Below are 19,248 nucleotides of genomic sequence, written 5' to 3'. Positions count from 1 at the left end.
AAATGGCATAGTTAAGGAAGTTCAGAATACCTTGATTATCACACAGACTTTGGTTCAAGTCAAGAGGTGTTCTTCAGATACTGATTCAGGTTATTTTATTAACTTACAGATGAGAAGACTGTCCAGGAGACTGTAACTAGTATGTTGATGAAACACCAGTCAGGAATCCACATATTCCGGAGACATGCCTGAAAAGGAGTGGATATGGAATTTAACATGGGGCTCAGCACAGGGGCAGGCTGCTATGTGGTCCAGAATACCTAAGGAGCTCATCAGTGCATGGGAAGAGGATGTAGGGAAACACTAGGAAAAATCCATTGTACAGATCACAGCTTAGAGAAGGTAAGCATAGGTGGAAACCAAGTCCAGAACGGTTCTGCCATTCTCCAGGGGTTTGCATAGGGGTTAGTAGAGACTTTTTATATTTACTAATATCCTAAAGTGATTTGCAGGGAGCCTTTAACTAATAAAGAGAAAACAGCTATTCTTTTTATACCACTAAAGAGATACTTTATACACAAGAATGTAACAGCTCCAATGGCCCACAACAATAATGGCCAGATCACTACAGATCGCAAAGTGTGTTCTGCCAGACAGAGGATATGGAAGTGCCCTGAAAACCAAGAGATGTGGGCCAATATCTCTAGTGAAGAGACAGTATCATCATGTTTTGCACATTATCTTGAACCAGCAAATACAGGCATCCAGACTTCTCTGATCCAAGATATCTTTTTCTTTGGCATGAGAAAATAATTGCAGTAAATTCTTTTCTTGAGATGGGAAGGATTAATTCCATCTCTCTCCAGTTAGAAAAGTAGCTGCTTGTTATTTCAGTCTTTTGTTAAAAAAAAAAAAAAAATTATAAAAGGTAACTGAAAAGAGAGTAGCCATGGTAAGGCTAAGGGCTGCTAGGGAATCAGACTAGATGTACAGGTTACTGAACAGAATGATCTTGAATACTTCCTTTCAAGGTGAAACTGCTTCAGGCCTTATCCCAAAGAGGTGTCAGGAAGAAGCAGTTAGAGCTAAGCGGAAGTATCTCCTAAGCAAAGATACAAGGCAATGTCTGAGGTGCAATGAACACCAACCATAAAAATTGTCTGCTGGTCTCTCCTCCACTGAGGGTTACAAAGTCTTAACATGCCTTTGAAACTTAGGAGGTTGATGAAGACGTTAATAAAAATTAATCTTAGAACCAGAGGAAAGACTCCAAAAAGGATGCCAAGGTAGCCACTGAATTCTTAAAAAGAAAGTTAAAACAGCACCCAACTAAACACCCTTCATACAACCAAAAAAAAAAAAAAAGTGATCAAGTGATACTTATTTTGGGGAGTAACTCAGTAACTCTAGAGTTATGTCTCTAAAAAGTAGACCTTGTGTTAGGGGAAAATTTATTATGCAGCAGACAGTTTTTGTGCTCACTGTTCATCACACTTTTGGTGACACACAAAGAAGGTGAAAGACAACAAGCAGATAAAAAAACAGCAATTGGGAAGGAATCCCCTGAGCTCCCAGTTCAAGTATTGCTGAGAACTGTGAGTTATATGTGAAGCCAAAGAATTTTAAGAAGGGTTAGTTTTCGCTTACAGGAGTTCTCACCCATGCAAGAACAGAAGAACAGTTGCCATTTGAGCTCACTCGCTGGGTAGAATCACTCCTACGGTACTGCAGTCATGCCATAAGAGTTCCTTCACATTGTGACAACTGCTTAGGCCAAAGCTTTCAAGAGGGTTGAAAACAAACATCATTTGAGGAGCAGACTAGGGATTTGGGTAGCTGCACAAGTTCTTCTAGTGTCCTAGCCTTAGTACCACCAGGGAATGAAACATACTGTAGGTCTCCGATTTACAGATGTATGAGACAACCAACCTGCAGCATTCTTCAGAGTATGCCACCAAGGCTTTGAAGTCCCAGAAAAGTAACTCTCCCAACTCTGGGTAACTACTGAACTGGAAGAAGCATGAGCAACCAAGAAAGTGCCTCTAGGTATGGCAAGTATGTTATGGCACCAAGGTCTGTAAAGCACTGAGATGTAATACTAAGAACTTTAGAGCAAGTAACATGGCTACCAAAAGCATCATGTATTTCCATTGAGCAAGAGTAACCCAAAGTTTTCCCTTCTTTGGCTTGTATATGAGAGTGTCAATCAAAATTTTTGGAAGCGAGGAAATTCCCTGCCATGCCTCTCTGGCTCTCTGCAAGCTAACAAGTGTTAGAGCAGTTTTTAATGGAATGAGGAAAGCAAAGCCATCATACTCAGTAGAAAATAGCTAAAGTATTAACAGAAACAGCTTGGTTGAGAACTTGTCCCTGAAATGCACAGTGGTATCACAATCAGAAGCAGTCTTATTTGTCTTTGATGAAAGGTCTGGCTGAAGTAAGAAAACTTGGAACAGTTAGGTCTAGGATCTAAGCCCGAAACAATGAATTTTCTCAGAAGATTACATCAAGAGCTTCTCCTTGAACCCTTCTCTTGCATCTGGCTCAAACCATCTGCAAATGCATTTACCAAAGACGTGGTACAGACATGGAAATGTCCATTCCAATAATGAAATGTAGCAGTCATTTGATGTCCAAACTGTAAAGCTCACAGACCTAGCTGAAGATTACTTCACAGCATTAAGAATCCAACTTCTTAAAGGAAAAGGGTGAACCCTGAAGAAAACCATACCATGAGTAGAAGGTCCAGAACCAAATGAGAGGGGGGAACAACATGACCAACAAACAAACAATAACAATTACATCACAAATGAGAATGCAAATAAACGAAAGCTAAAAAATAAACAGGAACCCACAAAAGCTAGAGTTTACTGCCTACAAATTATTCTGGCACTGTAGATAAGCACTTGAAGCTCTGACCTGGCCAGACAGTTGAGAGGAGTGAAGAGGAACAGAGTAGTCTCAGGTGTGTGCAAGGGCTGACACTACCCTCAAGAGTGCTCCTGAAGATAAACACATCTTCAGTTTTGAGAACTTCGGCATATCCACAGCCTATGCAAATATTACTTCATGTATTGTATCAGAGGTGAGAGAATTCCACTGATCAATGCCAGGAGACTAATAAAAACAAAATGAGGAGTTTTCTTCCTCTTTAAAAAACAACTACTTAAACTGTCTCTGAGAGAGATTGGGGGATGAGAGTATAAAGGCATCACTGTGACTAGCATCTCCAGGAAAGTTTCACAAACATTCACATAAATTGGAAACATTAATACAAAGCTTAGTGGGAATATTCATGCAGAAAATTCAGATAGTCATCTTTTTTTAGTAAAAACAAACAAAATTGAATGAATTAAAATAATATTCCTCTGTAGTAAATTGTTGATTTCAATGAGCACAGAATAATTTCATACCACTACAATTCTTAGCAACTAATTCAAAAAAATCTAAAAAGAAGCTAAAGACAAATTTCTATTTTTCCCCAATAAATATAAGAAATACAAGCTGTAAATAAAATCCTTGTCTTACCCTATGTACCACAATGACAGATGCAATGAAAAAACAACTGCTCAGCTTTTCTGCAAGATCTTCAATGAAAACCTTTATCAAAAAGCCAGAAAATAACAAGAAGGAAAGTAAAAAGCTTGCTCAAAAAAAATACTACCTTTAGTGCAATCCAAAAGAAAACAATGCTGCTAACAGCAACAAGCAAAAGCAGCACCAAATGCCATTTGTATTACTTCCAGATCAATACTACAAAAGAAAATAGACACAGCTATGCACTTAATAGAGCAGGTAAGAAGTTCCTACTAATAGTCTGAAGATACTTTGCAACAGTAAGTGGGAGAGAAGACTACACTGCTGACAAAACTGATACTGCTGTTTATTCACTAAACAAACACATATTTTTATATTTATATATAGATACAATGAAAGGTCCTAAAGATGAGATCTAAAAGCACAGATTTAAAAAAGAAAACTTAACTTGGTTTGGCATGATATGATTTCTGCACATTTCTCAAAAACCATGCCAACTTTCTCTATGTTTTTATAACCCACAACCTCAATGTAGTAGTGTTCCCAAAGGGCTAGACTCTCATGTGAGGATAAATACTACCAGAATTCACACCTGAACTGATGACTAGAAAGATTAACAAAATTACCTACTCTGACTCACTGCAGTGCACAGCTTGTAGAAATTCTCCTAAATCTTTTGCACCAACACCAGAACTTCTGCTTTGAACTACATGCATGCAGGAAGTGGAACAAACAACAGAACACCTCAAATTATTGAATACATGCACATGCTAATTTTCCAGGAAAAAAAGCCATATGCAAACAGTTATAAATAAACCTCTTGTGGTTATGTCATGCCTATATTTTCTTTTCCAATTTAAGTTCCTGGCTATAACTGAAGACCGGTATCAGCTTAGATAATTAATATTTAACTCACATGGCAACTCCTACGTGCTTGGAGTTAGTCTGTTAGTACTGAGATGATCCTTGCCATGTACATGTTTAGATGAACTAAGGTTTAACGTACATGGCAACTCCTACGTGCCTGGAGTTATTCTGTTAGTGTTGAGATGACCCATGCCAATGTACATGAGTCAGGGGGAGAGAGGGGCACGGTCATCTGAGTATTAAAGCAACAAGAAAGGAGATGTTTCAAAATTTATATCCCAATCATACACTGAACCCACTTCTCTCCAGAGAGCTAACCAGACAGAAACTAACTAAAAGGAAAACAATAGGAAGAATAAAACCCTTCTGTTTTGCTATTAAGCTACATCACAAGTCCAAAGCATCTTCTTCCAATACCCAGTTTATATCAGGCACCACTACAGGGAGAATATTTTGCTAATATAAGAGGAAAGGAAGAAAAAAATAACAAAAAGCAACCTTGTACAAGACTTTACAGTAACACCATTAAATTATCATTGTGTAAATATTTAGACAACCTTATCCATAAATAAAAAGGCTGAAAGTAATTGTCCGGCACTTGTAGTCATAGTCATTCATAATGAAGGCTGTAAGTTTACCAAGCCGTAATTATTCCCCCTAAAGAAATTACTCCGTACTATTGCTGTAACTCAAAAATATTACTACTTATTGAAGAATAAGCATCTTGTCACATAATTAGAGAAAATAACCAAATGATTACACAACACTTAAAGCTGTTAAACTGTTAACTTTGAGACCAAGGATATGAAGAGGAGGTTCTTGTTCTTTGTAGACCAGGTCAACATAACAGCACAGTAACAATTAAATTGAAACGAAAAAGCTTTAGGACCAGGCTTTTCCCACTACAAAAGTAGGTAATTTCACTTTGAAGGTACTTTGCTGAGAATGTTTCATTTAAATCTAAGCTTTCAACCGCTGCCGTATTTTTTTAGTGTTTTCTAATAGCCGATATTGAATGAGCAGAATGTGGAGAAAAGTTTCCACAGTTCTCGGAAGTTAGCAGGAGACTGATACATTTTATGTCTTCAAGAGGCCCCAGTTTCCTACCTGCCACTTCCAACTTGCTTAAAGGTCATCTGTTCCTTCTAAACGTAACTGTACATGAGAAGACCAATTTTAAAAATCCCCTTTCAGCTGCTGGTCAGGATTGCTGAAATAGTACTGAAAGTACTGGGCACCCCCCCTGGACGTGAGGCAAGTGCAAAGAGCATGAAGCCTGCTGAGATGGGTCCACAGAGTGAGTTCCTTGGCAAGAAAGCGTTCTTACACAGAGACTCCCTCTCCACTTCAGGAAGCCCTAACATCTCCTGCAAGATAAAGACACTCCACTGCAGAAAGCACAAGAAGCTCTGCCAGGGCTTCCCAAAGGAGACTCCCCTAGGGACAGCTGGCAGAATTTCCTGCTGCTTTGAGTCACTTTGGAGAGCCCCCAACTCCACAGTTGGGATCTTTAACCAGCCATGTTCAACAGAGCATCTTTCCTGTCTCCATTTGCTTCCTAACCCCTCCAGGCTTTCTGAGGGGGAGGGAGACAGCAAAGGCACCTTCTGCCAAAGTGCTCCTCTCTTCAGCCAGCCACCCTGCAGAGGTCACTAGGGAAGATCTGTCTGTGTTGAACCCATCCAGGTGCTCAGGAGACTGAAGGCTGTAGCGATCCACAATGAGCAAATCGCAAGAGTCCTCCTGTGGAAGTTTTAAAAGACTCTAAGAATCATAAAGCTTAGTACAAGAGGAGGGAAAGTTTCAGCTCATCTACAGTCCATTATACGCAAGTTATTCCTAGCAAATGATAGGTTAACCTGTCCTTAAAAACATCCACAGATGTCTCAAGGTCTGCCAAACTCCCAAAGAAAGCTGTTGCAATGTTTCACAAAAGCCACAGGTTGCCTGCATACTTGAGAACAAGTATCCTTCATTATACCTGAGAATAAATCTTATTTGTCCCAAATAAAAATACTGGGCAAATGCAGGAGAAAAGAAGGAGGTGTGGGGGAGGAGTTCTCACAGCAGAAATAGCTCGTCTAGGGAAACAATGTAACCCTCAGAAAACCCTATCTTGGTTTTCTGCCTGTCTCAAAGCTTCAACCACACAAGCTCCGGCAACTTCAGCTTAACCTATCAGTGGTGTCTGCTGATGTACTGAACCAAGAACAGATGAAAAGCAGACAAATCTTCTCCCACCCTTGTAAAGGGGCATCAGATAGGTGGGACAGACAGCAGAGAGCTGCATCTTAAACCTCCATAACAAACTCTAACAGAATTCATTTGTCAAAAGTCTCAATCATCTATGTCGAGAGCATAAATGCCAGTCATTCTAGGACTTGTACTGATTCCACACAACTGCCAAAATGATAGCAAATCTAGAGTCCTTTATCCTTTTCTTATATAAGGAAGATAGTTTCTATCAAAATATTATGTTTTTATTCAACAGCTTAAAAAAAAAAAAAAACCAAACACAAAAAAAACCTCCGATACACCTAAGTCCAAGCTAAATCTAACAGAATTTGTATAGTTCTGCTGTTAACCCAAACCAAACTCATTTCTCAGTTAGATCGCTGGATGGCTAGTGGAGTGGATAAATGGTTCCTGAGTCTCCTACCTCTCAGCTGAAATCCAGGCTAGAATGGGAGTGGCTGCAATAACTACTATGCAATTCTTTTCAGTGACCTGTGCAGAAACAGACAATTAACCAAGCGTGTAGATGATAAAACTCCATTGCTCCAACAACTTTACCCACAACTGCCTGTATCAGAGCAGCTACACAGGGGTGAAAGAGCCCAGTGAAAACAACGGAATTACGTTTATTAGTCACAGACTGAGGACATCAAACATAAACTCAGTTATGCTGAGTCTCTTCTACAGTGGTGCAACAGCCTTAGGGAAGCAAGGATGACTACTTATAAAGAACATGTTTGCCATCACCAACTACTATACCTCTTAAGCACCTCTTACATGAAAATACCAGCCTTAGCCTGAAAAAGAAAACCTGCCTGAGAAGAAAGGCAACTGGATGAATAAACTGAGCCTGTCTTTGTATGGCGAGGATTTCTGAACTTCTAACACAAGCTCTGTTTTTGAGACTGCTTCCTACATGCAAGGTTCCAGTGCTAGTATCAGTTTCTAGTTGTGTGCCGCCCTCAATTTATTCAGACTGCGATCAAATGCTCTCTGATTTATCACTTTAAAGGTGAATGTTTTTAAAACAGCACTGTAAAGAACTGCATATAATCATTGTACCCCATACCAAGATGCATTTTATTCACCTCTGTGAGCTGAAATGGGGAGAGAAAGAAACTATTGTCAAGCATAATTATGCGCTGTGCAGCATCCTGTGAAGTTGGAACGTGCTTGTTTCTGATTGAACACGCTAACACTGTCTGGCACTGCTGTCCCGGCAGCAAGGTCCTCGGTTCTCCTCCTGACATTGGAATGCACAACCCTATCACTCAGCAGCTCTCCTGCCATTACTGCATCTTAAACTATGGAGTTCGGCAGAGTCTGTAAGAACCCTTGAAATGCACACAGAGAAGAAATGTTCCTAAAAATTTCCAAATAAAAAACCTCATGAGGGAAGGCAGAAAGTAAGCAGAAGTGTATTAGACTGCTCATCCACCTCTAGATTCTCTCTCCTGGAGAAGGCCCTCATAGTTCTTGTACTTGTAATGGGGCCAATTAAAAGTAATAAGCAACAGTGGTAAAAATATTCACAGTATTTTTGAGGGATTAATTAAAATAATTGAAAGCAGAGAAGTCAATACATCAACAAAAAAAATTAAATTTTGCATCTGCTAAATTATTTAAAAAATAAACATATGCACTATCTGGGAGGCAAACTTCAATAGTTACAAATATGGTACACACACAAAAATGTAATTCTTAACTTCAACTGCTAATGCTAATGGATTCTTCACTTACATTTTCCTGTTGAAAAGAGCAGAGAATGGGGAAATTTCACAGTAAAACCAAAAGCAAGCGTTAAAGCTGTATAAATGTTCTGAGAAATTCAAGCTAAAGTTGTTACCAGAAAGTATATACAGTAAACACTACATTCAGTATTTAATACGTTTTAAACTACCATCTTTGGCTGGGCACATACTACATTTGCCACATATGTGTGTTAAAGAAAGCATTTCACTTTTTCAGTATTAAAATAGACTCTTTCGAGATGCTACATAAATTAAGCATGAAGTAACTGCTTGTTCCTATGTGCTACAGGAGATTTCTTCATGCATTAATGGAACATACATATAAAATAAGACAATTAGAAAGTCTTGAAACAGTTTGTTACATATTTTAGCAGCTTATTTGCTGCATTCATAATTCTATTTTTAATTCCTTCTGACAATACAGAAATATAAAGAAAATGGAAGGATTTCATTGTACAGCTCTGAAGGGTTGCTGAATTTCACACAAAGAATTTGGGGGGCGGAAGGGGGAACACAGAGTACTTACTTATGTTATTCACATTATTTAAACTACAAGCTTCCTGGAGATTGTTCAGTGAAATGAGGATGGTTAATCTTAAGTATTCAGTAAATTCCAGAGATCAGCTGAAAAGTCTTCTGAGGCACGGATTAAAGAACTTTCACCAGGCATCCCTAGTTCATGCATGGGGTAACTGCTTCAAAACACTGTGTACTAAATCTGTATAGGTAGAGAACACTCTCTACAAATCCTGCTAGGATAAATCTAAATTGGTCAGGGTGTTAAATTTAGATAAAATTAATCCAAAAAAAGGCCAAATGATTTGTGTGGATTCTCATAGTAGAACAAACGGAACAAAGGGTAAGAAAGTGATCATGAAAATTGCAAAGGTTTTCTTTTTGTGCTTCTTAATATTTTTACTGCGGTATCATGTTGAGACTATATGTAGTGCTAGGTGCTGAATAAAGACATTGCTCCTGCCCTGAAGATCTAATTTGGTTTTACAGGTCAGATCCCAAGTAACTGTGGAATCCTGACTTACTGGTACAAGATTCACCTAATACTAGAGATCAGAAAGAAGACATGCTGATTATGTGACTTGGCTGGGGTCGTGTCATGTCCCGTCCCCCCGCTCCCCAATTAAGAGAAAATGCCATTTCCTTTTTTTGAACAAAACAAATTATTTTCCCCTTAAAATGAGAGGGATATACATTTAATACAAAAATATTCTGTCAAGTATATAATTCTAATGTTACTATTCTGGCTGATCTGTTCAGCTATTTGTTCAAATTTATTATTCTGGGCTTTCAACAGAAGAGCTGGAAAAAGTACACATTTGCATATTTCTACATCACCAGCATTTCTATGTTAACAGCATGTACTATACAGCTCATACTTTTAGTGCATAGCACTTAAGACATTTCATTTTGTTCTCTTCTGTGCTTTTTTTTTCTTTTCTACGTTTCATTTATACACAATTACATTTTAAACTACGTTTTAAATGCTTAATTTTATCAAATTATTAATGCCTATGTCTCAATATTTATGGAATACATGAATAATGCAGAATACATTATTTATACTTTCAGCATTAGAACAGGAATTGAAAATTCGAAGGACCATCTTGGATCAATTTCTTGTCCTAAATAAAAACATTAATATACCAAGCATATTGGAAACTTCGTGACAGGAAGCCTGGGGATACAAAATACACAGGTAACGGTAAACTATGCTAGGTGTACAACAGTACTATGCATTAAAAAGAGAGTTTAAAGTCAAATCTAAGTAACAAACTACCATTCCAGTGACTAGCAGACAAGCTGCATGGACTGAAATTTCAGATAGAAATAAAAAGTTTTGCTGCATAATGCTACCTGCTCAACCGTAACAGTGACACCAATCGCAACAGAGGCATCACCTGCTAACAGACATCAGAGATGTAGCAAAGGCTGAGCATTCAATTGTATTAGACATTATGTAGATGGAACAAACATCATAACTATGACATTTTTTAGATCCCACTGATTTTTTAGATCAGAGGTTGTTTCATGGTTAGCATCACAAAAGAGGAACTACAACCCATGACATGCTTGCACTGAGGAATGTGTAGAGCCAGTGAAAGTGCCACTGAAGCAGTGACTATAATGCCCTCAAAATCAGTATCACTGCATGAGCAACAAAGGCCAAGAAAAATCACCACAGTTTTACTCATCTTCAGAAGGTAGAACTATGTAAAAATGAGGATGACTGTTAAAAAAGCCAGAAGGGGCTCCTAAAACAACTGAATCCTTACAGGCAGGAGTAGAGACTATTGAAGGATATTGCATCAGAAGCGCAGTGCCAGAGTACAGGGAATGCTCAAATAGATTGGGAAAATCTATTTTGTTTGCAAAAAATGTGAGTTTGGGAGCTGCTATGACAGAGAACTACAAAATCTTTAGTGGCAACACCCTAGATAGAGATTAAGTATTCATGGTTTCTTCCAATAAAACAAACTAATGGATATCACGTAAAGGTAGGAGGAGCCAGGTTCAAAGCAAACATGTGGTAGGACTTCAAACAATGGGCAGCAGCCCCCTGGACCCTGTGCCGGGGACACCGAATGCAAGAAGCTCACGTGATGAGGTCAAGGAAAAACCAGACAAGCACTTGTGAGAGAGATTCACTGCAAGTACCTAAACAGACTAACCCCCAAAAGCTCACAAAACCTTCAAGCTGAAAATGCTCAGAAGCTGAAAGAATATTAGGAAGTATCATATGGGCTAATCCTATTCTTACTCTTCTCTAGGCATTTGCTGGTGGTGGCTGCTGCTGAACTGAGAATACTGAGCAAGACAGTTTGGTGCAGAATTCATTATTTGGTTAGCTATTTGGGTGCAATTTTTTTCTGCTAGCAAACAATTCACATTACAAAGGCTGAGATACAGGGGTACAATCGTATCTAATATAAGCACTCAAATTGCATTCCACTGTCCTTGAACTCATGTTCATGCAGAAGTTCCTATCTTTAGAAGCCCAAACCCTTGTTCTAACTTAGTCGCTGAACCTATGAAAGCTAGGCAACATTACTAGTACAGTAAATAGTTTATCTATAATCATTTATTTGAAATAATCTTTCCTCTGGATTTTAGGTATTTTCCTTCTTTTACTTCATTTTTAAAAGAACGTACATTTATTCTCATCTTTTATCAACAGAATTATAACTTCAAAATACTCTCTGTATATTATTGTAGCACATTCATTTGTTATATCATGGCCGTATTTTTCTTCTCTATTTTTTCATTGGATTGCACCATTAAGTACATTCCATAAAATTCCTGTTATCTGCTATGAAAGCCCAGTCCACTTGAGACAGGTGCCTTGAATGTTTCTGTTTTCCAATTTAATATCCAGTGGTCAACAAAGGAGAAAAGGTTGTTAGTTCTTTTTTTTTTAAAAAAAAAAAAAAGTACTGAAGCCTAAACCATTTTACCGGCACTGAAAATCTTGACATACCATTCTGCAGAAGGGAACATTTTAACCAGAACTTGAACTTCCTTCAGGTTATACACAGAAAGTCAGCTTATTTTAGAGTAAACCTCACAGATTGAAGAATTTATAGAATATGGGTGATGTTCATCATTTTTTCTGTTAGTACAGTGCTTCAGAGCCAGAGCTGTAGACCAAGGCTCTATTGTGCTGCTCTGCGTTGCTCAAACAGCAGCACACAGCCAGACTTAGGTAAGAAAGACCAACATGGCCAATCCTGTCATATGATTTTTCTTTAACCAAGTTCCGTTTGCTAACTACTGCAGGACTATAAAAGATAAAATTTTAATTGAAAGCTATTTCAGAACCACCCAGCTCTGTATGATTAAACACTCCTTCCAATTTCCACCTAAATACACTCATGCCCCACCTTATAGATATTTGTTATCTTGCCAGAACCATCGTTTATCTTAAGTAACTCTTCTTTCTTCAGTGTTTACCCTCTGATGTACTAAGGGGGGGTGGGGGTGGGGGTAGCGTTGGGGGGGTGGTGCGTGTGGTGTCACAACTCTTTTAAACTTTTAACTTTGTACATCAAATAAATCACTCTTCTAGTCCTTAGCTGCATGTATTACAATCATAATATATCATTCCTGAATACAAAATGTTATGTTAGATCTTTCCAGGGCTTTGTAAAATGGCGCTATTTTATTTCTAGCTATTTCGGAAATACTTAATCTAATATAGCCTAACATCAACCGTGCCTTTTACAGAATTCAGATTCATTTTTGCTTGGCAATTATCACCTCGGTCAGCTAGCACTTCTCAGGTTTTCTCATGCACTCTTCTACTGATAAATGAAAAAATGCTTTTTTTGACATTTGTCCTTCCTATTACGTTTCGCCCTAATCAATTCAGTCTTCAGAATTATTCAGTCTTTCCTCTATAATAGCATGGTCTTTCACTATTTAATGATGTTTTTCACTGTCTCATCTACAGATTTCATCAACATCTTCCCACTTTCTGTGTACTGATTAAGACTGGTATCTCCAAGAGACTTGCAACAGGAGACAAGGAAATAAGAGACAGAAGAACATAGACACAAATACTGGCATTAGTATTGGCTATGCCTGTTTATGTAAGTATTTGACAGCAAATTGTAAGGAGGGTTTTGATGGACTATAATGAAGTATTTTTACAGGTATTAAATAGTAAATGCCATTAACATGAGCATGACAAGCAGCACAGTTCTGTATGCAAATTGCACCTGGAAAGTTTTCTTTACATAACACTGCCCATGTTCTAATATACTGTGTGCTGAAAAGCTTTTATTTTTTTTTTTTTTCCACTGCTTGTGTTTCTTTTCCATTAAAGATACACTCATCAGGAATCAAATGTAAGGCTGCTTTCAGAATGTTCAAAATGAATTTTTTACATAACTGAAAAATGGAATGATTTATTCTCTGTATACAGAACTATCAAAAACAACAAATGTGTCCTAAGTGATCTCATTGGATTAACTGTACCATCCAAGGGTCAGATCCAAAACAAGACTCAGCATTAAAGGCCAGAGCGTAAGAAATTAGGTGGCTGGCTCTAGGGAAGGAATTCACAGGCTCTGTTAAGCACCTTCCTTGTCTATATATGGTATGTACAACCTTAGGTATAGAAAAACAGTATTCACAATACTCAGTATCCCGAGTATAGGAAATACCTACAACCACCAAAACGAAACGTGCAAAAGAAATTTGTTTCTGAAATTTTACATCTTTTATGGATTTAGATAGCTAAGCTACACTTGAAGTAGGCACCTCAAATGATGTTAAACATTTCCTACATTTAGTTTTCTGAACCATGTTATCTGTATCCAGACAACTGGACTAATTGATGTTATTGCCCATTTCTTACATAACAGCCTAGGCACTAAAGCACGAAGGGGAAACACTGATTCACTAAGGAGAAGCTCCCCATCTACTCAGACCCATCCTTCTCACTTTCTAGGAGAATGCCTTAAGAACCAGGATACAAGCATTGGTACCCTATAAATTTCCAAAATCTGGCTAAGAAAAAAAGAGCTGTGGCTTGGGCTTAACTCCCTCTCTCTATGGGCATCAAATGTACTCAGCTCATTCCTCCTGGTTTGCATTCCTGGAAGAATGCAGTAGTATGAATGCCCACCCATGGTTTCTAAACGGCCTTTGCTGGAAGTTAGACACCTAAGCATGCTGATGGCTGCACCTACAGGCCTGGGCTCAGCCCAGTCTTCAAAGTTTATTAAAGTTTTTTACTAGAAACTTTACACACTGGTCATAGTTAATTAGATTTTTCAGATTTTTCAGTTATTCAGATCACTCTCTTGACCTTGGAAATCTGAATCCCATGCAAACTCAAAGCTGGGAAGGTACTTTAGAGGAGAATAGCTGTATACATGCCTGCCCTGTTCTTATTCTTTGCCAGTGCTATAGAATGAGTATGAGATTTGTTTCCTCCATTTTGGCTTGGCTTGACTCTGCACAGCTCTTCAGCTCTTAAGCAGCACTTCACACATCTGTGTGTTTCTGGAAATTCCACTTTCGGTTCTGTGAATTTAATTAAGTTGCATATTTTACATGTATTTTTCCCAACATTAGCGATTTTTTTTTCCCTAACATTACTGTTACTCTACATTAACAACCTCGAAATTAATGCTTTATCTGGAAAGATGATATTTTCTAGTTCGGGAAACATTTCAAGTATAAAAGACAAATTTATCACCACAAAAACTAGCTGTCATTTGCCATGATAATTACACGTGTAATGCAGTGATAACAGGAAATGTCAATAATAATTTCTTCAGCACCATGCTTTAACACTCTTTTAACATATGATGAACATACACATTTTTATATACCTATGCTTGATCAAACACAGTCTCTAAAATTTTAAAGCACCATTTATTTTTAATATACTTATTCTTTAATCCCCCCGCCATAGTGGATTATCCCACTGGAAGGCACATCTCAACAAAATCATATGCTTTCAAGGCTTCTGACAGTTTCTGTGGCTACTTCTATCTTAAGTCAAGGTTGTACACGTATTGTATGTACAGTTGCATAAAAAAAGATTTCTTCCATCCCTCTTCCTCCTCATGAAGAGAAATATATGGAGCTTACTATCAACAGGCAAAAGCACCTTTACACTATAAAGGAAATTTTAAAGCTTATGAAAATAAATTACTGCAGGATAATAAAAGCTGTTCCATTACAACTGTAGGGCATTCTCCAGTTCTGCACCACATAATATATATAAGCATACAGATGCAAGTGTACACACGCAACACAAGCAAAACCAGCTGAAGGACAGATTTCTTGTCACCACATGGTAATATGCTTGTGAATTGAAGCCCTTAATATACAAGACAGTTTTATGAGTCTTGGTCAATTTTTTGCCACCTATATAAAAATTCTAGAGCTTTATGTCTACATTTGAATCACAAAAAGAACAAAACCACACACCCCAAAACAAGCAAAGAACAAATTACTCTTCACTTTACTTCCCAAAGTGCAGCTCTGTTAGTGGTTAGAAAGTTTCCTGCAGGTGAATGCCAACGCACTTTATTTACTGTTAGGAAGTAAAAATGGCTTCTATCATTCATTTTTATCACTCCATCTATTAACACCATGTCTTGGTGGTAGTAGTAGATTTGAAACAAACAAACAAAACACCAAGCAAGTGTAGATCAACGCATAGAGAAAACATTTTTGATTTGTGACTTGCACAGGCATACCCTGTGAAAATAAATCTGGCTTAATCCTCTCGCCTGAAAAAATCTGAAAGTTCTTTTCAAGCACTTAAAAAATGCAGCTTCTCTTTAATAAGCATTAGCAGTGAAAGCAGCACTATGGAGTGAACATTTCAATCAATCTGTCTTAAATATTCATTGTCTATCTACTAGATTAATAAAAAAGGAATTCGCATCTGATGAACCGTTTGCACGGATAAAGTTAACACTTGTTTAGGAAGCAGTGCTGCTCCTTCCACAAACATCCTGGAAGCCCTCTGTGGAGCAACTTTCCCAATAGTTCTGGCAAAGAAATGCCAGCTGACTCTGAGGAAGAAAGAAAGGGAAAATTATGAAGCTCTTCTTCCCTAGAAGAGAGATCCAAGGGACACAGTTTGCAGAAGAACTAGTAGTTAATTTAAGACTATGAAAGACGCATTTGGTCAGATCTGTGAACAACTGAGAACACAGGATGATCTCACAGCTAACACAAAAAGTGAATTTATCTTTACTGCGGACAAATTCAGAATCCTAAACCAAACCATTCCAAAAACCCCAGGCAACATATGTATTTGGAAAGAGTTTTACAGAAATTCTGGACTCAGGCATATACCCCTGATTATCAACTAATACCGAGAATAGAATACATAGTCAACTAGCGATGATAATGTTTTTTGTCAACACTAACAATGTATCTCACTCTCGATTTTGCAGGGTGCTCTTCAACCTGCCTCCAGCGGAAGGAGTCTCTTCAAGAACAGGGACTCCCAATTAATGGTACATGTACCTCTTACAGTACCTTCAGTTCTTGAGAGCTGTACACAGTCTAACACAGAGCTGAAGTTTTAGATGGTGGTTTCCATTGCCAGTGAAGTACTCAACATGACAAAAAAAAAAAAAGCAACCCAAACCCCAAACAAACCAACCAAACAAAACAACCCCCACAAACCAAACCAACCAACCAAACAAAAAACCAGCTTGGGAAACAGTATCTTAAAATGTGGATTCTGAAAACTGATATAGAAAGATCAGTCACCCTATTTAATTAGTTGATTACAGACAGATGAACAAAGAGACAAAAGATCCATGTTCAATTTTTCTTCTTCCATGTAGATCATAATGTATCTAATTATAAAAGGCATTTCATCCTTTCCTTGGGTGACATTACCAAGATAAAACACTGTTACAAACCAACCCTAAAGAACTGAGTTGTATTTACATAATCTTGAAAGCAAAGATAAGAATTCGTGAAGAAAAGGAAACACTGCTGTTTCTAAACCTTCCTGAAATGAAAAGGCTTGGGAAAAGTAACGTTTCCTTCTCTTTGAAAGTTATTCCCATCAGTAGAAGGCACCAGCATCAATGTCACACCCCAATTACTCTCTTTCGTTACTGATATGCATGCTTAGCTAAAATTTTTCTAAGACACTAGTATTCACTGGCATAACTTGGAGGGCAGGCTCACAGATTGTTTCATAGCCTCGATGCCAATTCTGCTAAACAAAATTAAAAAAAAGGCATACACACCAGAACTGTAGTCATAAATATGTACACAGACTCCTTAGTGTTATGAGATGACTGTGATCATGCCAAGCAGCTAGATTAAAAGCATGGAAAATGATTACATCATATTTTTTAAAAAGCCAAGGAAATACATAGGGTTTTTTTAAAAAGTTTAAAATGTCATAGCTAAATTATCAGATATAAAACTGCTTTTAAAATTGCTACTTTAAAAAAATTCAATTAGAATAATAAGCTTGCCATAGGAGATACCATGCAAAGAATAAAAGACATGAAGGCTGTATGTATCTTTTTTGAAGTCGTTACGTAACACAGCAAATCAGTGTTGCAATACAGGCCCCAAACTGGTCTAGGACAAGGTTACTGGCTCAATTCTATTACAATAAAGTCATGATGAAAATCATCATAAACCAAAAATGTATAATGTACAATTTTTTAAAACCCACTCTATGAAATAAGATACACTTACCATGTCACATAAAAACATGAGATATATATTCCAGAGAATAAATGTTGAAGTTTGCTTTTGGCACCTTTGTAGATTATTACCTACCTTTTTCTTCCTACTGTCCTTTTAGCAAAGGAGAGCTGAAGACTTCAGACAGGTAACTCAGGTATTATTTCAGTATAAAAGGAAAAGAATGCACGAGAGCCCAACTGTCATATTAAAATAAAACCTCATGCTCTACTACAATGTCTGAAAGGAAGCCTCTCAATTAGAAATAAGAGGTCACAGATTCCCTATCCCAAAAGCCTGTGGAAATCCCAATCCTACAAACTGATCTAAAAAGAATGCTTCTGCAGTTCTACTCAGTCAAAATAATTTATAGGAATAATAAAAATTTATAGGAATGAAAAGTCAAATGGATATAAATTCACTAAAGACAGAAGGCATTAAAAAAGAATTAATACTGTGGTCAAGACAGACACAGTCCTTATTTTGTACATACAAGGCATTAATGACAATGGGGTTTGTTTTGGCTAAAAAAAAAAAGGGGGGGAGGGAAGATTATATTCAGGGGTCCCGAGTTCCTAGGTAGTGCTAGTTCTCACTCTGTATCTAATTTTTACCTTTTATCTGCAGGATGGGTAGTCTGCATTTTTTCTGTATTTTATCACAATTATGACAGGCCTCGACAGGTTGGTTGGTTGGCTTGGTTTTTTTTTTTTTTTTTTGTCTTGTTTGGTGGTGCGTTTTTCATTTGTCAGGTTTTTCCCCCCCTCAAAAAAAAAGCTTATACAACCTTCTTAATATCACTATCTATTGTGCAGAACCTTTCTTTCCATTATTTTTAGGGGTCTTAAAGAAAAACAGTCATACGCTCTCAAAATACCCAGCTCGGGATCCTGTTTCTGAGAGCGGCTACTTATCAATGTCTAAGGAAGCCATCTAAGAACAGTGCAAGTAAAAACACACTTCTGTTATATAGCTTAGCAACTTTTCACCACCAGCAATTTAGGTACTCCCTCAATCATAAATTGTATCCACATTAGCGATTCCTAACTGGGTAACTGTTTAATAATTTTCTTAAGGCTTAGGACAAATCATACTGTCAGCATATATATCCATACGCAATTAACGTCAAAACTTAAGCATTACATGAAAACCTACTCCCTTGTTTTAAAACACCTGCATCATAATTTCATTGCACTGTACACTAGCCTACTTCAGAAAGCAGCTTCTCATTCACATTCTTCAAGTTTTTGAATCTCTTTTTTCCAAGTTGAAAAATTCCAGTCCCTTCAATCTTTTCCGTAGAAACTAAGGGAAAGGCTGTTCAGGTCTAACAGAATTACCGCAGAAGAATTAAAAGTCAAAGATACAATCCCGTAATTGTGAAGCCTATCGATATTGTGACCATTTTAATGATCACTTGAATGCACAGTGATAGGACCTAGTCAAAATCGCAGAATAGCCAGAACATATAATTACATCACATGTTCAGTCTGAAATCTGTTTGGGTTTTTTTTTCCCGACTAAAATACTGTATGGCTGGGCAGGTGGGGAGGTGCTTAATGGACCATCCTCACTTCTTTACTCCATTATGCCTCAGTGAGTCTGTACATAATACGTAATTTTATTAAAGCACCAGAAGCAAAATCAAACGGATGCATGCCATCTTTTCCACAAGTGGTCCAAACCGAATCACGGGTATTTCTTACAGAGAACA

This window comes from Pelecanus crispus, chromosome 3 (assembly GCF_030463565.1).
Source record: "Pelecanus crispus isolate bPelCri1 chromosome 3, bPelCri1.pri, whole genome shotgun sequence".
NCBI classification, from domain to species: Eukaryota; Metazoa; Chordata; class Aves; order Pelecaniformes; family Pelecanidae; genus Pelecanus; species Pelecanus crispus.
The sequence above is the reverse complement of the archived record's forward strand: the minus strand, read 5'-3'. Positions refer to the sequence as shown.